At 41.8% G+C, this 27,421-nt stretch overlaps 1 protein-coding gene and 1 long non-coding RNA gene across 2 annotated transcripts in view; both read right to left on the bottom strand.

Annotated features, from left to right (window-relative positions):
- tmem178bb (transmembrane protein 178Bb) overlaps positions 1 to 27,421 on the bottom strand; it is a 71,451-nt gene that overhangs the window by 6,764 nt on the left and 37,266 nt on the right. The window lies entirely within an intron of this gene.
- On the bottom strand, positions 1,552 to 4,420 carry LOC146650288 (uncharacterized). Its single transcript, XR_014908229.1, has 3 exons — positions 4,355 to 4,420; positions 2,892 to 2,951; positions 1,552 to 1,785 (listed from the first exon to the last, which is right to left on the bottom strand). It is a non-coding gene; the product is annotated as an uncharacterized LOC146650288 (long non-coding RNA).

Here is a 27,421-nt window from a genome sequence, read left to right as displayed (position 1 = left end):
ACTTAAAGGTAGAGCTCAAAGACAGTTTGATAGTAAAGCTCTAGATGTTGAGCGTGGAAGACAGCGTTACTCATTTGGAAGTCGCGTGTGGTCATCAGAGCTTGTTTAAGAAGTTAACATACACACAGATTCCTAATTTTAGTAGATTAAGTCATCCTGTTACACATGAAAACTAAAACAAAGACCTCAGTTCACTGTAATGGTGCATTGAGCAAAACTAAAGATATTATTTACAGCTTCAAACCATTTAGAAATTCTGCTTATGAAAAGGTGGCACTGAATACTCTGGTGCTTAAGTAAAGATCACAGCAATCAGGCTTAATCGCCTGGTGTACATCGCTACACACCAGAGGTGCTAATGATGAGTCTTTCTTTTTGAATGGACCTTTGTCAAAGTGATGGTTGACCATGTCTAAGAAGTCCAACTGGACACAGAAGGCAATAAAAATGCTGGTTGTCTGGACATGATATGGACACCAAAGCAAAGTGCTTCAACATGCTGCTTCTGTGTGGGCTGAACTGTTAGGTCAGTTTCATGCCTGGAAAATAAAACACAAGTTGAACACAGGCGTGTGTTTCTATGCCCTTTAAAACACATTTGAACGTTTCACAGGAAGCCAAGTGTGAGAGTGTTTTCATATCCAGTGCTTCTGTCACTCTGTGAACATGGTAAAAAAAATGGATGCATTTTAATGCACTTTACATGATCCTGTTTCTGGGAACAACCGAAATATTGATTTGTTAATGAAATTAGCGCTCTACCTAGACAGAGTGGAGTTTTTAAAGATTCAACTCTGTATTCATAACGTGTCACTCAAGAGTTCGACAACATTTGGTCATGGTTAAGGTTTATAGAGATGCATAAGGCCATAACAGAAGGCTCTGGGTGAGGTGTTTTAGGCACCTCGCCATCCACACTGAACCTGCTGTATCTCTTTCACTACTTGCATCCATGACCTCGTTCAACAGTTGATGTGAAAGATGACGGTAGCAAAGTTCCCTCTAATGTTTCATGTGTCTGAACACACAAACTCCCTGAGCGGACACTTGGACCACTGTGAGCAACAGCAGACGTGTGCACTGTGGTCACGCCAGCATCCAATCCATGCAAGTTACATGGTTTATTAAAATAATCAAATTACAGCATTTATGTTAGACTACTTTTAATTAACTGCTTTAGCCCACTTACAATGAGAATGTAAAAAAATCTTGTTCATGACCTGTAGCATGTTAACACTGTTGGAAGGAAAAATAACTTTGACAACAATTTTGAAAACACAACTTTCTTTTTTTTAATAAAAATAAAAATATAAAAATAAAGCTCTGACTGTATTATGAGTCTGTGGTCTGGGAGAGAGTCTGTAACTCTGTCTGCAAATACAGTAAATAATGACCAATGTTGGGCAATTAATTATATAGTTACTTCTTCAAAAAAGTAACTGAGTTTTGCAAACAACAGTTTTTTGCAGCTGTTTACCTAAAAATGCAGCCAAGGCGTTTTTTAAACAAACATTTCAAACTATTTACAGAACAATCAGCTGTTCTGCATCAAATCTGATGCCACACAAATTATTTGTGTCACAAAAAATAATTTGTGTCCACTATGAGATGAAGGAGAACAACAGCCTGATACCTGCAGGCCTGACAGCAGCAGATGTGTCACTGCTGTAACACCTGTAACACTCAGCAGGCGCCTCATTGTTCTGACACACACAACACTACTGACTACACTACACACTAACTACACACTCACTACACACTCACTACACACTGACTACACACTGACTACACACTAACTACACACTGACTACACAATAACTACACACTCACTACACACTGACTACACAATAACTACACACTGACTACACACTGACTACACAATAACTACACACTGACTACACACTAACTACACACTCACTACACACTGACTACACACTGACTACACACTAACTACACACTGACTACACAATAACTACACACTCACTACACACTGACTACACAATAACTACACACTGACTACACACTGACTACACAATAACTACACACTGACTACACACTAACTACACACTCACTACACACTGACTACACACTGACTACACACTAACTACACACTGACTACACAATAACTACACACTCACTACACACTGACTACACAATAACTACACACTGACTACACACTAACTACACACTCACTACACACTGACTACACACTGACTACACACTAACTACACACTGACTACACACTAACTACACACTAACTACACACTGACTACACACTAACTACACACTGACTACACACTAACTACACACTCACTACACACTGACTACACACTGACTACACACTGACTACACAATAACTACACACTGACTACACACTGACTACACACTAACTACACACTAACTACACACTGACTACACAATAACTACACACTGACTACACAATAACTACACACTCACTACACACTAACTACACACTCACTACACACTGACTACACACTGACTACACACTGACTACACAATAACTACACACTGACTACACAATAACTACACACTGACTACACACTAACTACACACTAACTACACACTGACTACACACTAACTACACACTAACTACACACTCACTACACACTGACTACACACTGACTACACACTAACTACACACTGACTACACAATAACTACACACTCACTACACACTGACTACACAATAACTACACACTGACTACACACTGACTACACAATAACTACACACTGACTACACACTAACTACACACTCACTACACACTGACTACACACTGACTACACACTAACTACACACTGACTACACAATAACTACACACTCACTACACACTGACTACACAATAACTACACACTGACTACACACTAACTACACACTCACTACACACTGACTACACACTGACTACACACTAACTACACACTGACTACACACTGACTACACACTAACTACACACTGACTACACACTAACTACACACTCACTACACACTGACTACACACTGACTACACAATAACTACACACTGACTACACAATAACTACACACTGACTACACACTAACTACACACTGACTACACACTAACTACACACTGACTACACACTAACTACACACTGACTACACACTAACTACACACTCACTACACACTGACTACACACTGACTACACACTGACTACACAATAACTACACACTGACTACACACTGACTACACACTAACTACACACTAACTACACACTGACTACACAATAACTACACACTGACTACACAATAACTACACACTCACTACACACTAACTACACACTCACTACACACTGACTACACACTGACTACACACTGACTACACAATAACTACACACTGACTACACAATAACTACACACTGACTACACACTAACTACACACTAACTACACACTGACTACACACTAACTACACACTAACTACACACTAACTACACACTAACTACACACTGACTACACACTAACTACACACTGACTACACACTGACTACACACTAACTACACACTAACTACACACTGACTACACACTAACTACACACTAACTACACACTGACTACACACTAACTACACACTGACTACACACTAACTACACACTAACTACACACTGACTACACACTCACTACACACTAACTACACACTAACTACACACTGACTACACACTAACTACACACTGACTACACACTGACTACACACTGACTACACACTAACTACACACTCACTACACACTAACTACACACTAACTACACACTAACTACACACTGACTACACACTAACTACACACTAACTACACACTAACTACACACTGACTACACACTCACTACACACTAACTACACACTGACTACACACTAACTACACACTAACTACACACTGACTACACACTAACTACACACTCACTACACACTAACTACACACTCACTACACACTAACTACACACTAACTACACACTAACTACACACTGACTACACACTCACTACACACTAACTACACACTAACTACACACTGACTACACACTAACTACACACTAACTACACACTGACTACACACTCACTACACACTAACTACACACTAACTACACACTGACTACACACTAACTACACACTGACTACACACTGACTACACACTGACTACACACTCACTACACACTCACTACACACTCACTACACACTGACTACACACTCACTACACACTCACTACACACTAACTACACACTAACTACACACTCACTACACACTAACTACACACTGACTACACACTAACTACACACTCACTACACACTAACTACACACTAACTACACACTGACTACACACTCACTACACACTAACTACACACTCACTACACACTAACTACACACTAACTACACACTAACTACACACTGACTACACACTGACTACACACTAACTACACACTCACTACACACTAACTACACACTAACTACACACTAACTACACACTGACTACACACTAACTACACACTGACTACACACTAACTACACACTGACTACACACTAACTACACACTAACTACACACTGACTACACACTCACTACACACTAACTACACACTAACTACACACTGACTACACACTAACTACACACTGACTACACACTGACTACACACTGACTACACACTAACTACACACTCACTACACACTAACTACACACTGACTACACACTAACTACACACTGACTACACACTGACTACACACTAACTACACACTGACTACACACTGACTACACACTAACTACACACTGACTACACACTAACTACACACTGACTACACACTGACTACACACTAACTACACACTAACTACACACTAACTACACACTGACTACACACTAACTACACACTAACTACACACTGACTACACACTAACTACACACTGACTACACACTGACTACACACTAACTACACACTCACTACACACTAACTACACACTAACTACACAAGATTTACGCTAAACGCCGCAAACATCTCACATCTCAAACACGCTGTCACTCCTAAAACTTCCCCCTTCCTAAACATGGTACATTTTGCCACCAATAGGAAAGGCTGGGGGGGGTTTTTTTTTTTTGGGGGGGGGGGGGGGGGTTTGGCTCACAGGCTTTCGTGCGTTTTCCTTATAAAACGCCGTTTTTACCGTTTCTTCCTGCAGTAAATATAAACAACGACAGTATTCAGGAAGAAAAACAAACATTGCAGATATTTTATCATAACTCTGGTTTTACGTGGCCGATCAACACGATTTACAAACTGGTATAAAGTCCACACTTTGTCCGTCAGTTGTTCCGTCTGTCCTGCTCACATCTCCAATGGTTGGACACGTTGTCATTAACGTGGCTTCACTCCACATCAGCCGCTTTGCTAAAACACCGGCACATAAGGACGCTGTCAGTCAACCACGTTGATTAGCTGCATATATACGAATGTGAATCGCATCATTGGCTGGACTATGGGATAACGTAATCCCTTACGGGAGCAGCCAGTCACTGACTAACACTGCAGAACAGAATTGTTAAAGTTTTCATTTTAATTTCAATTCAGGTAGATTTTTTGTGCGCAGAGACGCCAGCAGTGTGAAATTGCACACGCGCGCAGCTTAGAGGGAACATTGCACGGTAGGGATGTGGATCAAAAGGTCAATCGACAGCTCAGTTATCACTTCACTCAATCAGACCTCGGCTGTACTAAGAGCATCTGGCTGGATGATCTCAGCGCTCTTATATATGTTGAGGAGTTTGCTTGAGTAACTGGGCGCCGTACCAATTAAAACTTTGAGAGTAAGTAAAAGAATCTTAACTTCAATACGATAATGATAATAATAAAACTGGAGTGATGTATTCATACCTTCTAACACCTGTTAAAAGATGTGCAGCAGCATTTTGGACTAAGTGCAAGTGATGGAGAGACGAGTGCTGGAGACCCAAACAGAAAGCATTGCAGTCTAGAAGGGATGAAGGCATGAACACGTTTTTCTAGGTCTTTAGGAGGAAGATAAGGCTTTGCTTTGGCCATTTGGAAGCTGGAGGCCACCACCCGATGAAGTCAACAGAACTGCATCGTCAGCGAAAGTGATTAATTACGCTTCTACTTCTACCTCTAACAACTGTAATTCTACCGAGTCTATCACCATCTGTCTCCAGGTGCCTGAGGCATTCTTGGAGCAGCTCAGGGACCCATTTTCCTGATGTTCCGTGTTTCATCCTAATTTATGGCCGTGGCACTCGCTGGTCCTCCTCCCCTTTCTGTTGACTTTAGAGTCAGACCTGTTACAGATCGTCAACTTTTCTTTATTATCAGGTGTGTTTCCAGAATCACTAAAAACTGCTGTAATCAAACCTATACTGAAAAAGGACAATCTTGACAAGACACAAATGAACAACTACAGGCCGATCTCAAATCTCCCGTTTTTAAGTAAGATCATTGAAAAAGCAGTTTCTCAACAGCTCAGTTACTTCTTAAAACAGAATAATTGCTACGATGCCTTCCAGTCAGGTTTTAGACAGAACCACAGCACTGAAACCGCTCTGACCAAAGTGTTTAATGACATATGTCTGAATACAGACAGTGGAAAAATGTCAGTCTTAGTTTTACTGGATCTCAGTGCAGCATTTGATACAGTCGACTACAACATATTACTCAAACGACTGGAGAACTGGACAGGTCTTTCAGGAACTGTACTAAACTGGTTCAAAACATACGTAGAAAACAGGAAATACTTTGTATCAATAGGTAACTTCACATCTGAGCAGACAAGTATCACATGTGGAGTTCCCCAAGGTTCCATCTTGGGACCCCTTCTGTTTAACATCTACATGCTCCCACTGGCACAGATTATAAACAACAACAAAATAAACTATCACAGCTATGCAGATGACACACAAATATATATCACAATGTCACCAGGAGACCGAGGCCCTGTACAGGCTCTTGGTAAATGCATTGAGGAAATCAATGACTGGTTGTGCCACAATTTTCTCCAGCTAAACAAAAACAAAACTGAGGTAATAGTCTTTGGCGCCAAAGAAAAACGATTACAGGTCACCAGAGAACTTCAATCTATACATCTAAAAACCACAAACCAGGCGAGAAATTTGGGTGTAGTGATGGATGCAGACCTAAACTTAGAAAAACACATTAAGACAATAACAAAGTCAGCTTACTATCACCTCAAGAATATTTCAAGGATAAAAGATCTGATGTCTCAACAGGACCTGGAAAAACTAGTCCATGCATTCATCTTTAGTAGGCTTGATTACTGTAACAGCATCTTTACAGGTCTACCTAAAAAATCAGTCAGACAACTACAGCTCATTCAGAACTCTGCTGCTCGAGTCCTCACTAAGACCAAAAAAGTGGACCACATCAGTCCAGCTCTGAGGTCTTTACACTGGCTGCCTGTCCGTCAGAGGATAGACTTTAAAGTTCTGATGCTGGCCTATAAAGCTCTGAATGGTTTAGGACCAAAATACATCAGTGACCTCCTGACCCAGTATGAACCTTCCAGATCCCTCAGGTCATCTGGATCCGGTCTTTTATCAGTTCCCAGAGTCAGAACCAGACACGGAGAAGCTGCATTCAGCTTTTATGCTCCTTATATCTGGAACAAACTCCCAGAAAGCCTCAGATCAGCTGAAACACTCAGTTTATTTAAATCCAGGTTGAAGACTCACCTGTTCTCAGCTGCATTTGAATAAAGCACCAAATCCACACTTTTAAGCTTAAATTTCAAAACTTACATTTAACTACTGATTTTATCTACTGTTCTGATTTTATCTGTTTTGATTTTATATCCTGTTGTTTGTTTGTTTGTTTGTTTGTTAATTAGTTAGTTAGTTTATTTGCTTGTTTTAATCAATTTTAAATCATGCTTTTTATTTGTTCTTGTTTCTAATGTCTCTGTAAAGCACTTTGAATCACCTTGTTGTTGAATTGTGCTATACAAATAAACTTGCCTTGCCTTGCCTTGTTGCTCACAGAGCCTTAGGTGCTGGACTTCAGACAGAGGCCTCCTCCGTGCACTGTGAGGAGTTTTTGCGTCGTGACTTGACGTGTCTCGACATCAGTGGCATCTGTCTCGTCTGGAGGCCAGTTTATTATTCCAGCTGAGTATCTGATGACCAGTAGGGCGTACGCATCGATGCCTTGGATATTATTCCTTACATTTAGCTGGTTTTTCAGCACCTGTCTCTGGTGGTATTTGGCCGTGGACAACCTTTATCACGGTTCCTGTTGGTCTGTGGGCTGTTCAGGTCCTTGCAGGTGTCCTGTGTGTCTGCTATTCTGCTCTGCTCTGGTAGCGCTGGGCAGACCTCCAGTCCAAACGACATCCTAATCAGAGTTATTATAGTTTTGTATTTTCTAATTAGTTTTTATTTTCATTTCATTTTGACTTTGTGTTTTTAATTTAGTTTCACTGAGTTTCCACAGTGGATTGTCTTGTTTCAGTTGAGATTTTATTGTATGAAAATGTTTTTGTTTTTTTAGTCTTTTCCAGAATGGATAGAAATTCCATCTGTTTTTCCTCCTGTGCAGGGAAACCATTGAAATTGAATGTGAAGTTCTGACAAATGTAATAAACCTGTTTATTTGCTTTTTTCAGCATCTAGCAGTTAGTCTTTGGCAGTGCAGGCTGCATCTGAGCAGTACTGTTTCTGTTCGCCACAGAGGGAGATGACCTTGGTTTTCCAGACTGCAGAGCTATCCTGCTGCCCATGTGCACTGGGGAGATAAGCGACAGTGCTGAGAAGCCAACTTGACAAACCTGATGCCACACAGCTTTAAAGCTCAACACAGTTTTTCCATTACACTGAGGTCCTGGCTCAGTGATGCTTGTATTCAAGATGTGCAAACCCACACACAAACGCATCCTATCTGTCACATTTTAAAGCAACTTTAAATGCAGCTGCATGGTAGTAAACAATGGAGCTCAAAACAACAAATTCTGGAGCTGTTTGATCTGTGTGCACATTTTACATTGTCTGTTCATTCAGTTTAACCCCTGATGGAAGATGCAGGTGTGGAAATAAGTGTTCAGGGCATGCATAAGGTTTAATGTAGCTCACAACAGGAAGCACTTCCACCTCCACTGTGAAAGGAAAACAACAGACATTTTCTGTCCGGTATGTTTGTATCCCGTGAGAGACGTTTAGCGTGCAAAATGGGTATGAAACCAGTAAACTAGTTTCATACTGCTTTGGTAATATGTAATTCACCTTACTGAGAAAAGCCATGCAAAGTGATTGCATTAACGAGCAGTATATCATATCTGATACATGCAGTTTTTGTTAATTTTGAGACTTTTACAGAATCAGTGTGATATTTTTCCCCCTGATGAACCAAAACAATTTGCACAATACAATTTGTTGCTTAACCTTAAGTCATATGTACTCTTGATTTAGTCTTGAAAGGAGGCAAATGGATGTTTTCTGAAGATGTTTCACTTCCCAGTTTCAGATCATGTCTATATTGGGTCCGTCGGCCAGCGACTTATTCTGGACATCCATACGACGACCAAACTAGGTCCACAATTGGACATCCAATCATCACCCAACTTGGATGTCAACATGACGCTCGACATTTGAACTTTGGGTCATTTTTTTTGGACGTCGTGACTCATCTGGACGTCTATTACAGGTGCAGGAAATTTACACGATTAATATATATAATAATTTTTTACAAATACCAACATTGTTGATGAATGTCAACAATGTTGGTATCAGCAGGAGACATGTTTGTGTGGGTTCCCCCCACCGTCCAAAGACATGCAGTTAGTGAGGTTTGGTGAAGTGCTGATTCTAAATTGGCCGTATGTGTGAATGTGAGTGTGAATGGTTGTCTGTGTGTGAGCCCTGCGACAGACTGACGACCTGTCCAGGGTGGACCCCGCCTCTTGGCTCCACCCCCCCCATGAACCTGAAAAGGATAAGAGAATGTATGGATGGATATTATATGTTAGTCTGCTGATTTATTGAGTACATGTGTTTAAAAAATAATAATTTTACATTTTCCTGTTTTTTTTGGTTTATTCATTTCAATTAATCAAGTTATTTATTTGTAACCAGGTTAAAACTGCCAGTTATTAAAATGTGTTGAAATATGAAAACCTTTGAAATCCATGTTTAAATGGTTAAAGTATTTTTCCCTTTTAGAAGGAGTGCAGTGTGTTTAATGAGTTTAAAAGAGCAGTTGGATTATATATTGTTCATTTTTACAAGTTTCCTGTTTTGCTCCTGATTGTAGGAGGAAATGAACGTGGCTGTGATCGTCGATGGACTGAGAGAAGTTGTGAAGCAGTTTGCTCGACAGTCTTTGTCAATGCGCACGTTTTGCCACCGGCCTGTGAGAAGCATCCCCCGGCGAGCTGCTCACGTTTGTTTTAGCTCATGTCAGGGACCAGAGTCTGGAGACTCCGTGTTTATGTTTTGTGATTATTAATATTCATTCATTTAGTTAGTTTTGTGGTTATTTCCAGTGTTTAGATGTTCTCTGTGCCTCCCTCGTGTTCCTTGTGTTGTGTCTCATGTTCATGCTTCCTGTTTTACTCTGGAGAGTCTGGCATCCTGTGCTTCAGTGTAACCGGTTTTTCTTCCTCCCGGCCTTGTCTCGTCTGATTAGTGTCAGCTGTGTCTCCCTCCTGTGTGCAATTTCCTCGTTTCCCTCTGTGTTTATATATCGTGTGTGTTCACCCCGTTCCTCTTTGGATTGTCTGTGTACCTCTGTATCTCCCTGCTGATCCTTCTGCATTTCCTCACACATGCCCACATTGCAAAACTGGTATGGCCTGGATCTGGCCCACACAATGTGCTTACACATGGCCCACATGCTGCAAAGAATGACGGCTCTTTGGTGGCCCACACATGGGCCAGCACAAGGTCAGTTGCAGACACACTGCTGGCCCAGAACAGTTTCAGCTCCAGATGTCAGCCTAATGTGTTCCTTAATCAAGCCAATAGTGCAACATCTGTTCGCACAGTGAATGGACTGATTCTTATTTAGCGCTTCTCTCTCACAGATTACTCAAAGTGCTCTAGACAACATGCCACTTCCACCCAATCGCACACTTTCTCTAAACTGAGTGCTTCCTAACTACAGTCACACACATTCATACTCAGACATGCAAACTGCTCCACCTCCTGAGCTTCAGCCACCCAGTGGTAAACATGAGTAAACCTGTGACAGCAGAGCTGACAGAAGCAATATTAAAAAGTCTGGCATTGAAAAGACGTCCACAACTTTCACTGGGCAACTTCAAAACCTTCATTTTGGTTTTGAGCCATTCACAGCTGGACTTGCTGATGCGTTTTGGATTCTGTGTGTTTGAGCTTCAGGAGATGAACTCATCGCCACACGTGGTTCCATCAATGATCTAACACCACCACCGTGTTTGGCTGTTGCTAAATGTTCTTCATATGAAACGCTGTGCTAATCTGATTTCACATGTATACCACTAATAAAACTGTAACAGGGTTTAATGTATTTGATGAGCTTCCTCCAGCGTTCTGTTCACCACATGCTTTACTGTGTATAGAGAGCAACGATGCTGCGCTTTAGGTGGCTAACTTGGAGGTAATTACAGTATACTAAGAACATCGTGCGACACTGTGAAATCTTCTGTGGCAGCTGGTAATAGTAAGCTAAGCTCTGTCTCTCTCTCCTCTTCTTCCTCACTTAAGTCACCATAAATGACTCGAGGATTTCTGGGCTGGTGGATACAGAAGCTCTGTGATGTGACTAACCGGATTAACGAATAGGAAGCAGTAAGGGAAGAAAATGCAGCACGGACTCATCATCTTTCTGCTGCTATGGCAACACATTAAATGTAAGGAAAGTACAGCAATGCACTGACACGACACACATCAAAGTAAGGATGAAATAAACTTTGTTCTGCTTTTAAACTGGAATTTTCCACTAAATCACAGTTTTAGTGAAGCTCATTGGTTATCTACCAGGTACGACTATCGTGTAAATATCGCAGAGAACAACAGAATCTGCTTATTTAAAGAAGAATATCAGTGTTTATTTCTGCTGCATGATTCCTTTTGACTGCGACCTGGTCTCTTCTGTTATTTGGGCGACGCGGGTGCAGAAGTAGAAATCTACCTGCCTTCATACCCAGACTATCACTGCATACCTGATCAGTGACGTGTTGTCGGATTAGCCTTTTCATAGGTTCATCTTCATTCTGCTGTTGAAAAGATGGATTCATGTGTTTTTGTTTGTTGGTTTCTTAATGTTTTGGTAACCTTTCGACCTTTTCTTTGGAAGCATGGTCAGATCCCCAGTCATTAAAATCGAAGGAAGATGTTAAACATTTCTTCACTGAGCTGTATTTTTCAAACATTTTCCATCCTGATGTGTTTTTCTGTTACATGACTAAATGCAAAATATCAATAAGGGACAACTCCCACTAGGGTTTAAACACCTGGGACTCCATCCTTTGGGTTTAGAACTGAAGAAGCTTCTCAGATGAGAGGTAAACGTCTTCAAGAAACCTAAGAAGTCCAGACGATTTTCTTTCCAAGCTCCTTAGACTACCGTGGCCTGGATGACTGAGAACCTTCACAGACATTTCCCTCTCACAGAAAACAATGCTTTTGTTTGATCAGCCAGTCTTATAGCTGCCAATTTTCTTTACGACACCAACAGTTTTTCATTCATGCTGGGGCCGACCCACGCTCCTAAGCATTCACAGTCAGTTCAGTATTTGACTCGATCTAGGTATTTTTGCACATTGTATGAACACGGAGGAGGACTGGAGCTTGTGCTTTGACAAACATGAGCGTGAGAATCGCACCAGTGAATCGGCTTTCCATGTGAGCTGTCTTTATTAGACAGTTGTTGATCTGCTGGACTGAGATGGTTTAGAGCTCTTCCCCCCACACTAAGGGTTTGTAATTATGTGTCACGGCGAGTGAGGTGAGCCGTGTGGAGGCAATGAAGGAGGATCCAAACGCAGGCAGTCGTGAAGGTGTGAAGGTGGTTTATTGAGCATGAAAGTAAATACAAACGGCAAAGGGAGCTATGACTAACTAGACTGGGAACAAACTAACTACAGAACACGAACCTGAACATGAGCAGAAACACTTGGCGGTTGACAGCAGGGAAACACACAGATGACGCAGGGTGGAATACACAGACGGACCAGCAACTACAATGACGGCAGACATGACTTAAATACACAGAGAATCACAGGGGAATTACACACAGGTGGTGGACACAGCTGGGAATAATCAACAAGACGAGACAAAGGTAAAACTGAACACACTCACATGAGACGCAGACCATCACAATAAAACAGGAACAAGCAACCATCACACTAAGACACAAACTCGACATAGAGAGACAGACAGAAAATGGCACATGGAGCTAGACAAATACTAAGCAGACACAACTGAAGAACAAATCCTAAACACCACAGAAACATGAAACTCAAATAATAAACATCATCATAATCAACACTACAAGAGAACAAGAAAACAATCCCTGATGCAAACTAAAACCAAAACATAATAAAACTCAAACTACTGGGTCCGACGGACCCAGAACCGTGACATTATGAGCAGGGATGAATCACTTGTCCTGCAGGGGTTGTGGTCACGTGGGTGAATACAACTGAACCAACAATCGCGAGTGCCTGAAACATAAAATTTTAATGAGGTCATCCAGGACTGACAGCGCTGCGTTTCTCTGAGGTTTCAGCCTCGTTAATAATGCTTAATTATTTTTCCTATTGGTCACAAGAAAGCATGAGTCCATAGCAATATTAGATGATGCTCAAGCCTGAAACCTGCAGATACACTGCATGCTTATGTGTTTGTGTGTTTGTGAGTAATGTTTGTCTTGTCAGTCAGAAACCGTTTTCATTAGGTTTAAATATGGTGATTTCTGTGCCAGTTGTTATCATCATAAAGTGTAATTCATTTAACTCAGCAACAGTGCATGCAGGATATTTTTAAAGCTTGAATCCCTGTCACAACACAAGATGACTGTTGGCACAGAATATGATGATCCTAGACTGACAGAAGGGGAAAGGACAGAAAAGACCAACAGCACTGATGTAAGGGGATGCCCTCGTACCTGCAGCTCGATGAGTCTTGGACCTCGTAAATAAATACTGCATGTATCGGCCCTTCTCTCATCAGCTTTGAACATATGGTAGACTGAAAGGGCAAGTTTGAAAATGATCATTTTCTGCAAGAAGAAATCAACTCAATGCATCTGGCAGCTGTTCAAAAGAGCCTGAATGCTGCTTCAGTTTGGCTGATGTTATTGGACAGTTTGTTCCAGATACAGTAACAAGACGTTTAGCTCTAAGAAAGCCGGTTTGGTTTGAAGCAACACTGAGAGCAAAGATTACAAATGAAGATTAGAGACGACTGGCACAGATTTGTTTATAATAGATCACTTCCTACTTGCAAGATCCAGTGTTCACTGGCAGCGTTGGTCAAGTTACTGAAAATAGTATTTAGTTACCAATTACTTCTCCAACAAAGACTGACTACTTATTTTCAAAAGTAATCGGTTACTTTATTACTTAGTTACTTTTGAAAAACACGATACAAAACCTGAATACGTAATAAAGCAACAGATATTTCAACCCAATTCTATTTTTTCTCCATAATCCATCCAATGGAATCACATGAAAAAGTCTCTTTTTAAAAATGTCTTTTCTTAGTTTTAATCTTTTAACTTTATGCACATTGCATCAAGCAAAAATTATATGCAAAATCATGGTTTAGTGACGCAGTAATGCAGCGAGAAAATATCAGTGATCTAATTACTTTTTTGCAATAGCAATTCCTTACTTTACTCCTTACTTGAAAAAAGTAATGGGATTACAGTAATTGGGATTCCTGTTCACTGGCGCAAACCCATTTTATCTCAGTAGTGACACACAAGTCTCGTACTTTCCCGTTCTGTTACAAATCTGTGATTTTTCTAAACTGAGGTTTCACAAATACACCAAAGTTTTATAGCATCACATAAAACTGTCTCGGTCGGGGGTCCCGCTCTTTAATGTTCTCTGCGCCTGGTGGTCTCTGTGTTTCTTAGTTGCGCTGTCTGCCTGTCAGCTGTATCCCAAAGTCAAGTCCGCGTGTTATGTTTCCTGTTTTACTTTGAAGGTCTGTGTCCTGGTGAATGTATTGACTTTTGCTTCCCGTCTCGTCATGTCTGATGTCTCCCAGCTGTGCTCTCCTTCTGTGTCTCATTCCCCTCGTTATTCCCACAGTGTATTTAAGCCCTGTGTTTCTCTGTGTCAGTGTCGCATCCTCCCTCATTGCTGTGTTTCCTCATGACCTTAGATTTCCCAGTGTAGTTTTGTTTTTCCCCTGCCGGCAAACAAAGTTGAGTTTTTTTAGTTTAAACCTTGTGTCTGAGAGTCTGTGTTTGGGTCCTTCTGACTTGAGTCCTGTTGCTCACTGTCTCTGTAAACTGTGGATCACGACAAATAAAAAATATATATATATGCTCCTTTTGAATTGGACTCAAAGTAAAGTCAGTACAATACAATAAAAGAGCATTGGATGTGGAATACTAAATTAAACAGTTTTCTGTATTTCCTGAAGTTTTGACTAGTCTGGATTTACATGAATGTGAACTAGGAATGTGTCCCAATCCTAATCTGGGTTTAATATGATGTCGGCCCACCCTGTGCAGCCATAACAGGAAGGCTTTCCACGAGGTTTAGGAGTGTTTATGGGAATTTTTGACCATTCTTCCACAAGCACCATTGTGAGGTCAGACACTCAATGCTAATTCATTCCAGCAGGATTCTACTGGATTGAGACCAGGACTCTTTGCACGTCTTTGCAAGGACGTATCTTCATGAGCTTTGCTTTGTGCACTGGTGCACAGTCGTGGTGGAAGAGGAAGGGTCCATCCCTAAACTGTTCCCATTACTGGGGGCATGAAATTGCCCAAAATGTGTTGAAGCATTAAGAGCTCCTTTCACTGGAACAAAGGAATCATACACCGGAAGGGTGAGTCAGTAATTCTGGCAATATATCCCAAAAGGTTGATTCTGTTCATTAGACGCAGTGTTCTCCTACTGAAGACGTCCAGATGAACAAAAACGACCTTTTGGGATTTACTCACCTGGATGGTTGAGCACGCATCGAGACACTTTTTGCAATATAATGCTTAAAAAAAGCAGCCCAGAGAGGCTGGGTCTGCTAATCGTGATAATAGATGGAAAAACTGCAGAGTTCAGAATTGCTGTAATAATGCTTCTCGTGTGGGGGTTTCATCATGTACCCATCATGTATAATGAACATTTAGAAAACATGCTTTTCTGCTCTGAGCATTTAAAGCACTTTACACAACTTCCCTCATTCACACCCATTCCTAACCCCACACTGCAGCAAAACTTGAGACTCTGAAGACCGGGTGTATTTCAACTCTCTATTGTCCAGTTTTAGTTTGCTAGTATGAATTACAGCCTCATTTCCTGGTCTCAGGTGGTCTCAGGTAATCTTCAGGTGTGGTCTGCTAGCTCATTAGTAAAAAGGATGGATGTGGTGTGCATGTATGCTCTTCTGCAAGCTGTGGGGTGGCTACATCTCCGGTGGTCGAGCACGTCACCTACTAATGGGAAGATTGTTGGTTGGCGCAGACAAGATGCTGACCCCAAGCTGCTTTCCAGTGCGTACACGTTGTGTAAAGCGCTTTGAGTGCTGAGAGTAGAAAAGTGCTATATAAGAACCAGTCCATTTACCATTTACTTGATTATAATTCTCATCTGGCCTGTGGCATCAACAAGGCACTAACAAACACGCCATGTTCGAAGTCACTTGAAGCACATCTGCCTCTCTGTGGTGGTCTGCCCTGTTTTACCAGAAGCACATCTAGTGAGTCCCCTATTGCAGTTGTTACCAGCTCATAGCAGGTCGTGGTCTTTCATAACCCAAAGGTTTGTCACATGACTTTCCTCCGGTAATGGTGAATTGACATTCAGTTTTCATGAGCAGCTCATTTCATGGCTCTCCTCAAACTTCCATCAGTTTTAAAAACTGTTAACCTTCCTTTCAATCACATTTCCATATCCTCGGGATCCCTTCTGACCTAATCTCTGATCATAATCCTTCATTTGTTTAACAGTTTTAGGAGCTAGTGTTAGCCTGTTATCACATTTCTACCACCAGAGTAATGGGCAAACACGGTGGACAAGCTGGGAGTTGGAGGCTGTTCCATCTCCTCAAATCCCTCCTCTTGGTCCTTGGAGCTGGCCTGGATCAAACATGCACACAGGGAATATTAGCCTGCAGCCTCCTGAGTTGTAGACCACCCCTGTTCCTGCTCTAGGAAGAGGAGATTGTGGTTCTCCCTGTCAGTCACCTGGTAATCTTCCCTCCCACCCAGAGTCTGTCTCATCTAATCTCTGAACTCTTTGCAGCATCATTGGCCTGTGCCCTCACAGATTACCATCCAATGCTTCCTAGCTGCACTTTTCCTGACGTCACCTTGTAGTGTCCCATCTCTTTCACTTTCCACTTTCTGTATAGGATATTTTAAGAAGACGGAGTGCTCCTCGTCTTCTTCAAATATGTATTCACCACTGTCATTTCCATCCTGTTCACATCTGTCATTTTGCATCCATCCAACACCGTCCCCACCCTACACCTCCTTATTGTCTCTATTCCCTTATGTCCACTGAAGTCAGCACCAATCTCTGCTGCGTCCTCTCTGGAGACACTCTCTACAACTTCATCCAACTTACCCTAGAATTCCTCGTTCCCTTCTAGACGTACACAGTGACAACAATCAACATTATCCTTTCAGTTTCCATCTTCAAACTTGTTAACACCTTCTTTTTTGGTCAAGATTACCTCTATTAGCTCTTTATTACTACATCATGATTGACTCCACCTCATGTGATCTTGGCCTTTTTACCTTCCACCTGGTCTGCCTTCATTCTCTCCTCCATATCAGCTAGCTCCCTCCCTTTATCCCTAACTTATACCTTCAAACATAATTTTATTATTACTTGGAAAAGCAGCGAGTGCAGCCAAGCCTGACATTGACCCAGATGGGAAACTTTTCAGCAGGTGAATTTAATTCATCGAGAAGGCTCACCGATCACCGCGTAAACAGTAAAAGACCAGGAAACAAAGGGAATTTCATTTACATGCTTAGAAACACCAACATATTATGGACAGTGAGGTCAACAGCTGGCAGAGAGACAGATACCTAACTCTACCAGCCTGTCTACATAGATAAACATAACCTGATATCAGATGGTGTGTACTGGTTTCCACTAATACTGGGAAGCATATATGAGATTCAACATCCAAGCACAGAGTCACAGAGTCCTGTGGATGACTTAATTTCCTGTATAAGCCAAATGCTGAGGGAGGCAATCTCTGTTTGTTTATGTGGGAGTGGTGATGAAGTGCAGGGGTGCAGGTTACTCCTCCTCAGCTTACAAGTCCAAAAGCAGTGACCTGCATGTTTTAAATAGCAGTAAACCAAAGCTTCTGAATGTGTAAAGCCCCTGTCATCTTTTCGCAGGGCTTCCACCACATAATTACCAACTGCAGCTGCGATATCAGTGCAATAAGACTGAGTGGGAGCGGCTGCCTGGGGAACAATTAGCTTCAGCCACAACCTTTAGCCGCTGCCTCGGATGATACACTGTCACTCACTGGCAGCTTTCTGCAGCTTGTTATTCTTTTTGAAGAAACAAAATCCCTGAGCTCCAGTATGAAAACACGTCCCAGCACTGACAGGCTGGAAGTGGGATATTCTGTTCTCTCTGCTGCTGCTTTGATGCTCAGCAACAACAGAAAAGCCTTTTTGGTTCTCAGCTGCACGAGTTCTGCTGCGAGTCGCTGCAGCTTTGTTTGACTGACAGAAACAAATGAGTAACATGTTCATCTTCGAGTCTTTGAAGCGCTGTCAGTGTCACCCCACTGTTTCCTTAAATCTGTGTAATAGGAGTGAGAGAAATTGTCCGCCCAGCCTGGGCTCAATTTCACACACTTGATGAAAGTCAAGACTACGTTGTCATTCTTACTTAATCCATACAAGGCCTCGGGCAGTGTGGGTGGATGTGGTTGTTGACATCTGTGAAGATGAACAGCAAACTATTAAACTTTGCCTGCTGGCCAAAAAGCCTAGAAAGCCTGAGATGAAGTGGGGTTACTGAGCTGTTAAGAGCAGGAGCTGGTCTTTCACTTCCAGAGACAGGCTGCACATAGATGTGTCAGCTCGGGCCGAACAAAGATTGGCTCATCAACAAATAGAATTTGTTTAACTTCAAGCTGTTTATTGTTCATGACGATGTTAGAAAGGTGCAAACACGCCCATCTGTCTAATTCACACACATGCTTTACTCCTACCAAGACTAGCCAGTATTAAGAATCTCATGGTGAAAGCAAAGCTGCTAAAAATACTCATTAGAGAACTTGGCTGCTGGACAGCAGGTAACGCCTGTCACAGCTCCCCAAGACCTCTGACCTGAGGCCGTCCGTCCCAGTGACAAAGGAAAAGGGAGGACCCACACGGAGCCCCGATGGCCAATGGCAAGAGCTGCAGAGGACTAAAGGCAATGGGCAGCCAAGACCAGCACTCCCACCACAAGCCAAGGACCCCAGGTGACTAAGAATCACCCAGCAACAAAGCTGCAGTAGTTTTGCACATAGAGCTAAAGAGAAAAGCTACAAGAAATGTCTGTAAACATGGTAAATGGCCTGCATTTGTAAAGCCTGCTTTTCTAGTCCATAGGACCCCAAAGTGCTTTACACTACATTCAGTCATTCACCCATTCACACACTGGTGATGGCAGCTACATTGTAGTCACAGCCACCCTGGGGCGCACTGACAGAGGCGAGGCTGCCGGACACTGGCGCCACCGGGCCCTCTGACCACCACCAGTAGGCAAACATGGGGTTAGTATCTTGCCCAAGAATATTTGGCATGCAGTCAGGAGGCAGCCTGGGATCGAACCACCGACCTTCTGATTAGTGGCTGACCTGCTCTGCCACCTGAGCTACAGCCACCCCATGGATTACTTTGTGCCTGACAGTACTGACAAAACCGGGCATGTCTGAGTTGAAGATGTGGAGTACAGCAGCTGCACAAGAGGCAGTGCTGCTTTCATTCTTCTTCACTTTGTACACCTCGAACTTTCATGGCTCTGGCTCAACATGAAGAAATGCTCTATTAATTCTGCAGTGGTTGAAAGTATTAGTGGGGAGCAGGAGGAGCAGGAGGAGCTAGTGGATGATTTTAGGGAGTCGTCTGCGAGAAATCGTCTGCTTCTGAAAGTATATAAGATGATGATCAACTTCAGAAGGAAGACAACAATTACACGGCCTGTCTGTATCCTGGGACCGGATGCTGACGTGATGGAGGAGTACAGGTACCAGGGTGAACCCCCAAATCACAGCAACAGTTACCTCAACGTGCTTCTACATCTACATTGATTGCACTGCAAGACCCAGTCTGCATAAGGCATGAGCAGGCTCCTCCTCGGTAACCTCAGATCCTTCAACATGTGAAGCAAAGTGTTGAAGATTAGCTGTGGCAAGTGGAGTGTGCTGCAGTCTGCTGGGGAGGCAGAATCAAAGCTGGTGACATCAACAAACTGAATAAACAGATCAGAGAAGCTGGTCTGTGATTGGCTGCTAACTGGACACCTTTGAAGCTGTGGTGAAGAAGAAGTCCTTAAACAAACTCCATCATGGACTATCCTACTAACCTCAGCACCACTCGCTGGCAGTGCTGGGTTTCTGTAGTGCTGGGCATTTTTCAGTAATGCAGTAAAGTATTGCTGTACTAAAATTACATTACAGCTACAATTATGTGATTACTTGAGTTACAAACGTTCTTCAGTTCTCTGCATGTCAGGCAGATAGAAAGAAATAAAATGTTTTTTCCTTCTGTGCAGGTTTCAGTTTGTGTGCAGGCGTGTTAAAGACATAGCTTTCAGTAGCAGACATATGGAGATGACTTTTATTTTTATTGCACAAAAGGACAAGAGCATGTTAGTAAAGTGGAAAGTGCGCACAGGAAACAATCACATTATACTTTGGATCTGTACAGGCATCTGCAGAGACGGCACGTTATGATTGTCGACACACAAAACGAAGGAAAACGGATAAAACTTCAGGCACCTGCACGCAGTAGCAACAAGAAATATGGAGGATGGGGAGGAGGAATAGCCAGTTAGCAAACTTCTCAATGCTATCAAGGAAACTAAAGAGGACCTCACGAACCACACTGACAAAAAAACGGCCGACATACAAACAACCCTGACGAAAATTGAATCCTCTCTCAATCCGGAGCAGGTTGAGGAGATGGAGGCGCGAGTGAGCGCAAACGAAGACGACATTAAAGATGCACGCAACGGTGTCGACAAAATGGAGAAATTGACAACGCAAATCAAAGATAAAATTGACGAACCGCAGCAGGAGGTCCAACCTTAGGATACTGAACATCCCTGAGCAAGCAGAAGGCCGCGACGCTGTTGGATTTTTGGAGAAAGTCATACCACAAATCCTGGGGAATGATAACTTCACCTCACACATCACCCTTGAAAGAGCGCACCACGTCGGGAAGAAGTCGGACAGACCGCGGCCCTCATCGCTAAGTTCCTGAACTTCAGAGACAAAGAGAAAGTCCTCCGACTGGCCAGAAGTAGGGGAGAGACGACATACGAGAATAAGAAGATATTTTTCTTTCCGGATTACAGCGCAGACCTGCAACGCAGACGAGATGAGTTCCATGAAACAGAGGCTGCAAGAAAAGGAGATTGAATATGCGCTGATGTACCCAGCCCAGCTTCACATCAGGCACCAGGGATCCATCAAAGTTTTCTCCACTCCTGCCGAAGCACAACGTTCTCTGAAAGATCTGCCGAGTGGGTAGACTAAAGTGATCTAATGCGATTTCAACAAACAAGCAATTGGCTCCTATACTCTCAGATGAGAAGGCCTCCATTGTTAACTTTGGGGTGGGAGCGACATGAAGGAAGAAAAGACTATAACATCAAGCAGTGACATAGAAACTCACCACCCTCAAGTATACAGACTAATCTGAGATACGACTTATGATAATCTGGTATTTGGTTCCTAATAGAGACAATCGTTCATTAGTCAGTTAAGATAATGTGTACGAATTCATAAAAGTACAGATCTTGTGAGCATTTATGATCATGACATTAACCCCCTACTGGGTGATTGTGATCACATCTTGATCAACCAGTTTATCTCTTATACAGTTTTGTTCTATGTCTGACTGTAAAATTCAGTGCTTAGCTGTAAATATTTCACTGAGTGTGGCTAAAGTTTCAACCTTAGCAGCTGCCTGGGCCTCCACTACTGTCACCTACCTAATGTGGTTTTGTTACAGGGGTTTTTACTTTAACATTTTGGGGTTATGTTTGGTCTCTTACCAAACATTTTACTCACACTCACACAACTGTTCACACAGCTCCCTGGTCTAGGCTGTATCTTACTATTATACCCATGTGCAGAGCTTCACCACATCGAAACTCAGGAAAGCAGGAATGTGTTCAGAAATCCCCAGAGTTGAATACCATGACACTTACCTGTCCAGGATATTCATATAAAAAATTACGGTTCATCTAACTTGTATATCTTGGAATATTAGAGGATCAATTCACCCATCAAGAGGAAGAAAATGCTGACATCCTTAAAGAGGCAGAGTGTAGATGTCGCGTTTATCCAGGAGAGTCACCTCACAGACGCTGAACATTTAAAATTACGTAGACCTGGGTGGGCAATGTTTTTTACTCGTCATATACTTCCAAAGCAAGAGACGTCTCCCTGCTTATTAATAAACACCTGAACTTTCAACTAAACTCAGTTGAAAAGGACAAAAATGGCAGATTCTTACTTGTAGATTCTAAAATAAACAGAAATAAGATAACTTTGGTAAATATATATGGGCCCAACTACGACGACCCTTTATTCTTTAACAACTTAATTATGAAACTGGCTACAATTGAGGGCCAGTATATTGTGGATGGAGACTTTAATTTGGTCCTAAATCCTTCTTTGGATCGGTCCTCACCCAAAACATCTTTATTATCCAAGGCAGCAACAGCACTAAACCAAGGTATGAAGGATATAGGCTTAACTGATGTGTGGCGAAACCTTCATCCAGACCAGAGGAACTTCTCCTTTTTCACCAGTACATAAGACACTCTAGAATTGATGTTTCTTGTACCACATGATGGTGACAGTGATAGATTGCTCCTGCTTAGCAGCTACTTTTTCAGACCATAATCCCATCAAACTCTCCTGGGCTACCAACATGTCACAACCTGCAACCCACAGGTGGAGGTTTAAAAGTTACATGCTAGGAGACTCTGACTTTATTTCATATATGAACACTAATATTGAAATATTCCTAGATGACAATTCAAATTCCTCTTCACGTGCCAATGTCTGGGAAGCTCTCAAAGCCTCTATGAGAGGTTTGGTTATGTCATAAAAAATTAGAGTGAAGATAACCAAATTGGAGGTTGACATTAAAAACCTGGAGCAGGAAAATACGCCACCAAAAAGGAAGAATACCTCAATACATTAACACAAACAAGGATGCAATATGATCATTTATGCACCAGCAGAGCGGAAGCAGCCATGGCAGGAACTAGATATCAATACTACGAATATGGAAACAAAACAAGTAACTACTGTCCTGGCAAAGTAAGGAAGAAACATCTGATAAATTTATACAGACAATATTAACAGAAGATGATAAACTTCCTGATGCAGAGTTTAAACGGTTCTATGAAGATTTGTATAAATCTGAGCGAGGGGCCGACAGTACTGCTGCAAAAAGATTTATAGATGGAATAACTCTTCCTAAATTACATAATGAGGACAAAGAACTGCTTGATGCAGATATGTCTGAGATGGAGGTACTTCGAGCCCTCAAGTGTTTACAAATTAATAAGACCCCTGGACCAGACGGCTTCTCGGTCGATTATTATAAGGCTTTCTCTAATAAATTACTGACACCACTCACGAATATGATCAAAGAAGCTTTAGAAAATAATAAATTACCAGAGTCACTGGAAATCGCAACAATCACATTAATCCTGAAAGGACAAACAGATGTGACTCTTACAGACCCCTCAGCCTCTTAAATGCAGATTGTAAAATATTATCTAAAGTAATTGCACTGAGATTGGAAGACATCATGACTAAGATAATACACGCTGACCAAACAGGCTTCATTAAAAACAGGCACGGAGCAGATAGTGTGCGACGTTTGCTCCATATACTGAACACTGCTCAAAAAAACCAAGACCCCCTGCTAACAATCTCCATGGACGCTAATGAAGCATGTGACAAACTTTCTATTTCAGGCGATGGAAGCTATGGGCTTCGGAGAGAAGTTCACCTGTTATGTTAGGACACTTTTTAATGCCCCCAGAGCCAATATCACAACAAATGATGTGCTCTCAGGCACTTTCTCTTTAACCAGAGGCTGCAGACAAGCTTGTCCAAGCTCCCCTTGCTCTTCGCGATTGCGATCGAACCACTAGCTGCTGCCATTCGTACTAGTGCCTCCATATCTGCAATCAAATTTGGTACAAGTGAACATAAACTTTCTCTATACGCAGATGACCTCCTACTATTCTCTTCTGCATGGTCTCCCCCAAAAATCCCTCCATAAGCTTCAACTGGTTCAGAACTCTGCTGCTCGCATTATCACCAGAACCCCTCCTACCAGCACATCACCTGTTCTTCAGGAACTTCACTGGCTAATAATATTCAAACTCCTTCTGCTCACCTTCAAGGCCATTCATAACCTCGCTCCTCCTTACCTTTCTGACCTGTTAACCACCACCTGGTCTGCCCGTTCTTCTTCTATCCAGCTTGCTGTACCTTCCTTCCGCCTCACCAACATAGGAAGCAGAGCTTTCAGCTGCTCTGCTCCCAGGCTGTGGAGCTCTCTGCCCCCAGAAATAAGAAACATTGGTTCTCCCCCAGTTTAAATCCCATCTGTTCAAATCTGCATATTCACTGTGAATCCACAGTTTGTTAATTTTATCTTGTGCTTTTGTTTTATTGTTCTTATTCTGCCATTGTTTTACTAAGTGTTTTATCCTATTGTAAAGTGTCCTTGGGTGACTTGAAAGGTGCTCATAAATAAAATTTCTTATTATTATTATTAATATACATAACGGACCCTCTTAAATCAATTCCCTCCTTAATGAAGTGTCTCAAAGAATACAGTGCAGCCTCAGGATACAAGTTAAACTACACCAAAAGTGAGATTGTGCCATTAAATATACAAGACAGCCGTATTAGAGCTCTGACTGACCCATTACAGTGGTGTGATAATGGCTTCACGTACTTTGGTATACAAATTGGTAAATCCGAGGATCAAATATTCAAACAAAATTATATCAAACTGTTGGAGCAAACCAAACTTAATATTCAGAGATGGATGGATTTTCCATTATCTCTCATAGGCAGAATAAATGCTATTAAAATTAATACTTTGCCTAAATTCATTTACTTATTTCAATGTCTCCCTACAAATGTTCCTAAAAGTTTCTCCAAAGAGCCTCATAAACTTATAACTTCTTTTATATGGCAAAAGAAAAATCCAAGAGTCAAACTCACCTCTCTGCAGGCCCCATATTCAAGGGCAGGACTTAATTTACCAAACTTTAGGAACTATTATCTTGCCTCCCAGTACCGATCAGTTTGGATCTGGCTACATGCAGAGAGCAGTGAGGTTCGATGGGTCCCAATAGAACAACATGTCATGAGGTGAAACCCCATTAAAAGATGTTCTATTTTTAGGTACAAAAAAATGTTCAAGCTCACAAACTATTTGATAATAAACACCTTCTGCGTCTGGCAGGAATCCCTCTCACTTCTGAAAATAAATATCTCCTTTCTTAGAAGGACACCCCTATGGGGCAACCCTGACCTCTCTCATCATATTCCTGACCCAATACCGCAGGGACGGAAGGACAGAAATATTGGAACTGTTGCTGACTTATACAATAATGACACATTTATTGACTTTCAACTGCTAAAGGAAAAATTCTAACTTCCAGGACAAAGTTTCTTCAAATTTCTACAAATAAGAGAGCAAGAAATAAGATAAGAGTCAAGGAGAAATCCAAAGGGTTATTCCCCGAGATACCAAAAGAAACTCCTCTTGAAACCCATCTTTGTACCAAACCATGGAGGCTATTATCAATGAAAGTTACCCGATCACAACAAAGCGTCCATAAAAAGAAAATGGGACCTGGGCCATGTCTATGAAGAGGTAGAATGACACCACTTATTGGAACAGGCACAGACTGTGTTAATTTCTACAAAACAGGCAAGTGCAATTTAACATACTTCATAGGATATATTACACCCCTTACAGGCTACATAAAATTGATAGTAATTAATTAGATGTTGGATCCACTATTTCCCTTATTGAGACCAATGTGTTGGCTTTTGTCCTCGGCTGCAGCTAAAAAGCCTGATATGATTTGGGGTCAATAATGTCCTTTTAAAACTTGATAGAGTTGAGTCTGCAGAATGTAAAACCATGAACTGCCAAAGACATGGAAAACAGAGGATTTGCTGCTGACTGCAGGAAATATGACCAAGTGCAACACAGAACTATAATGTAAATGAATGTTTGTTACATTGTAGCTAAATGTGTTCACACAGAGCTGATTAATTGCAACTTTAGCCTCTCTTGTTGTAAAGCTAACATCTGTGGTAACACTGACGTTAGCTTTAGTGCATCAACCAGCAATGAAAACAACCACAGAGGAAGACACATGGGGCCACACCAACTCCAGAACCAGGATTTTTATCATTGCAAGGAAAATAAAACATACACTGCAAAGTAACAGAGAATATACTAAACATAGCAAATTAAATATTACAGAAAAACATTTAAAATAACACCAAGAACAGTTTGATGTTTTCTGTGACTGGTGTCCCATGTGCCCTCTGTCCCGGAGCGTAGTGTCCATGCCTTGGTGTTCACAGCTGTGTTGGTGGCACGAGACACCTTTACATAATATAACCTCAGAGCTTTCAATGCTGTCAGTGATTGTGTGAGTCTTCAAAAGGCCTGATCCTGAGCCTGGGAACACGTAATCCCTTCCCCTGACACCAGTGTGTTATGACTGTAAAGCAAAAACTGTGTCAACATATTTAGAGAAGATTAAGCATTAAACTGGAACTTTCCTGTCAACAATCCTTCTGCAGTGTTGGCCTCGCCAGAACAACTGAAGTTTTCAGTGTGACGTCTAAGCACTAGCTTTAGAAAGAGCAGCTCTTTCCTTTTCTTTTGTTACTAATATTTGTTTGATTTATCTTTCTGTGTGATGTTGTCATTCATACCAATATTATGCTGAAGCATAATTTAGCTTAAAATGCCAAATATACAGCAAG

Source organism: Rhamphochromis longiceps, linkage group LG17 (assembly GCF_057381845.1).
Source record: "Rhamphochromis longiceps isolate RC_006_pf linkage group LG17, R_longiceps_female_GT1.1, whole genome shotgun sequence".
In the NCBI taxonomy this organism is placed as follows: domain Eukaryota; kingdom Metazoa; phylum Chordata; class Actinopteri; order Cichliformes; family Cichlidae; genus Rhamphochromis; species Rhamphochromis longiceps.
Note: the sequence above shows the minus strand (reverse complement) of the source record. Positions and strands in the feature narration are given on the sequence as shown.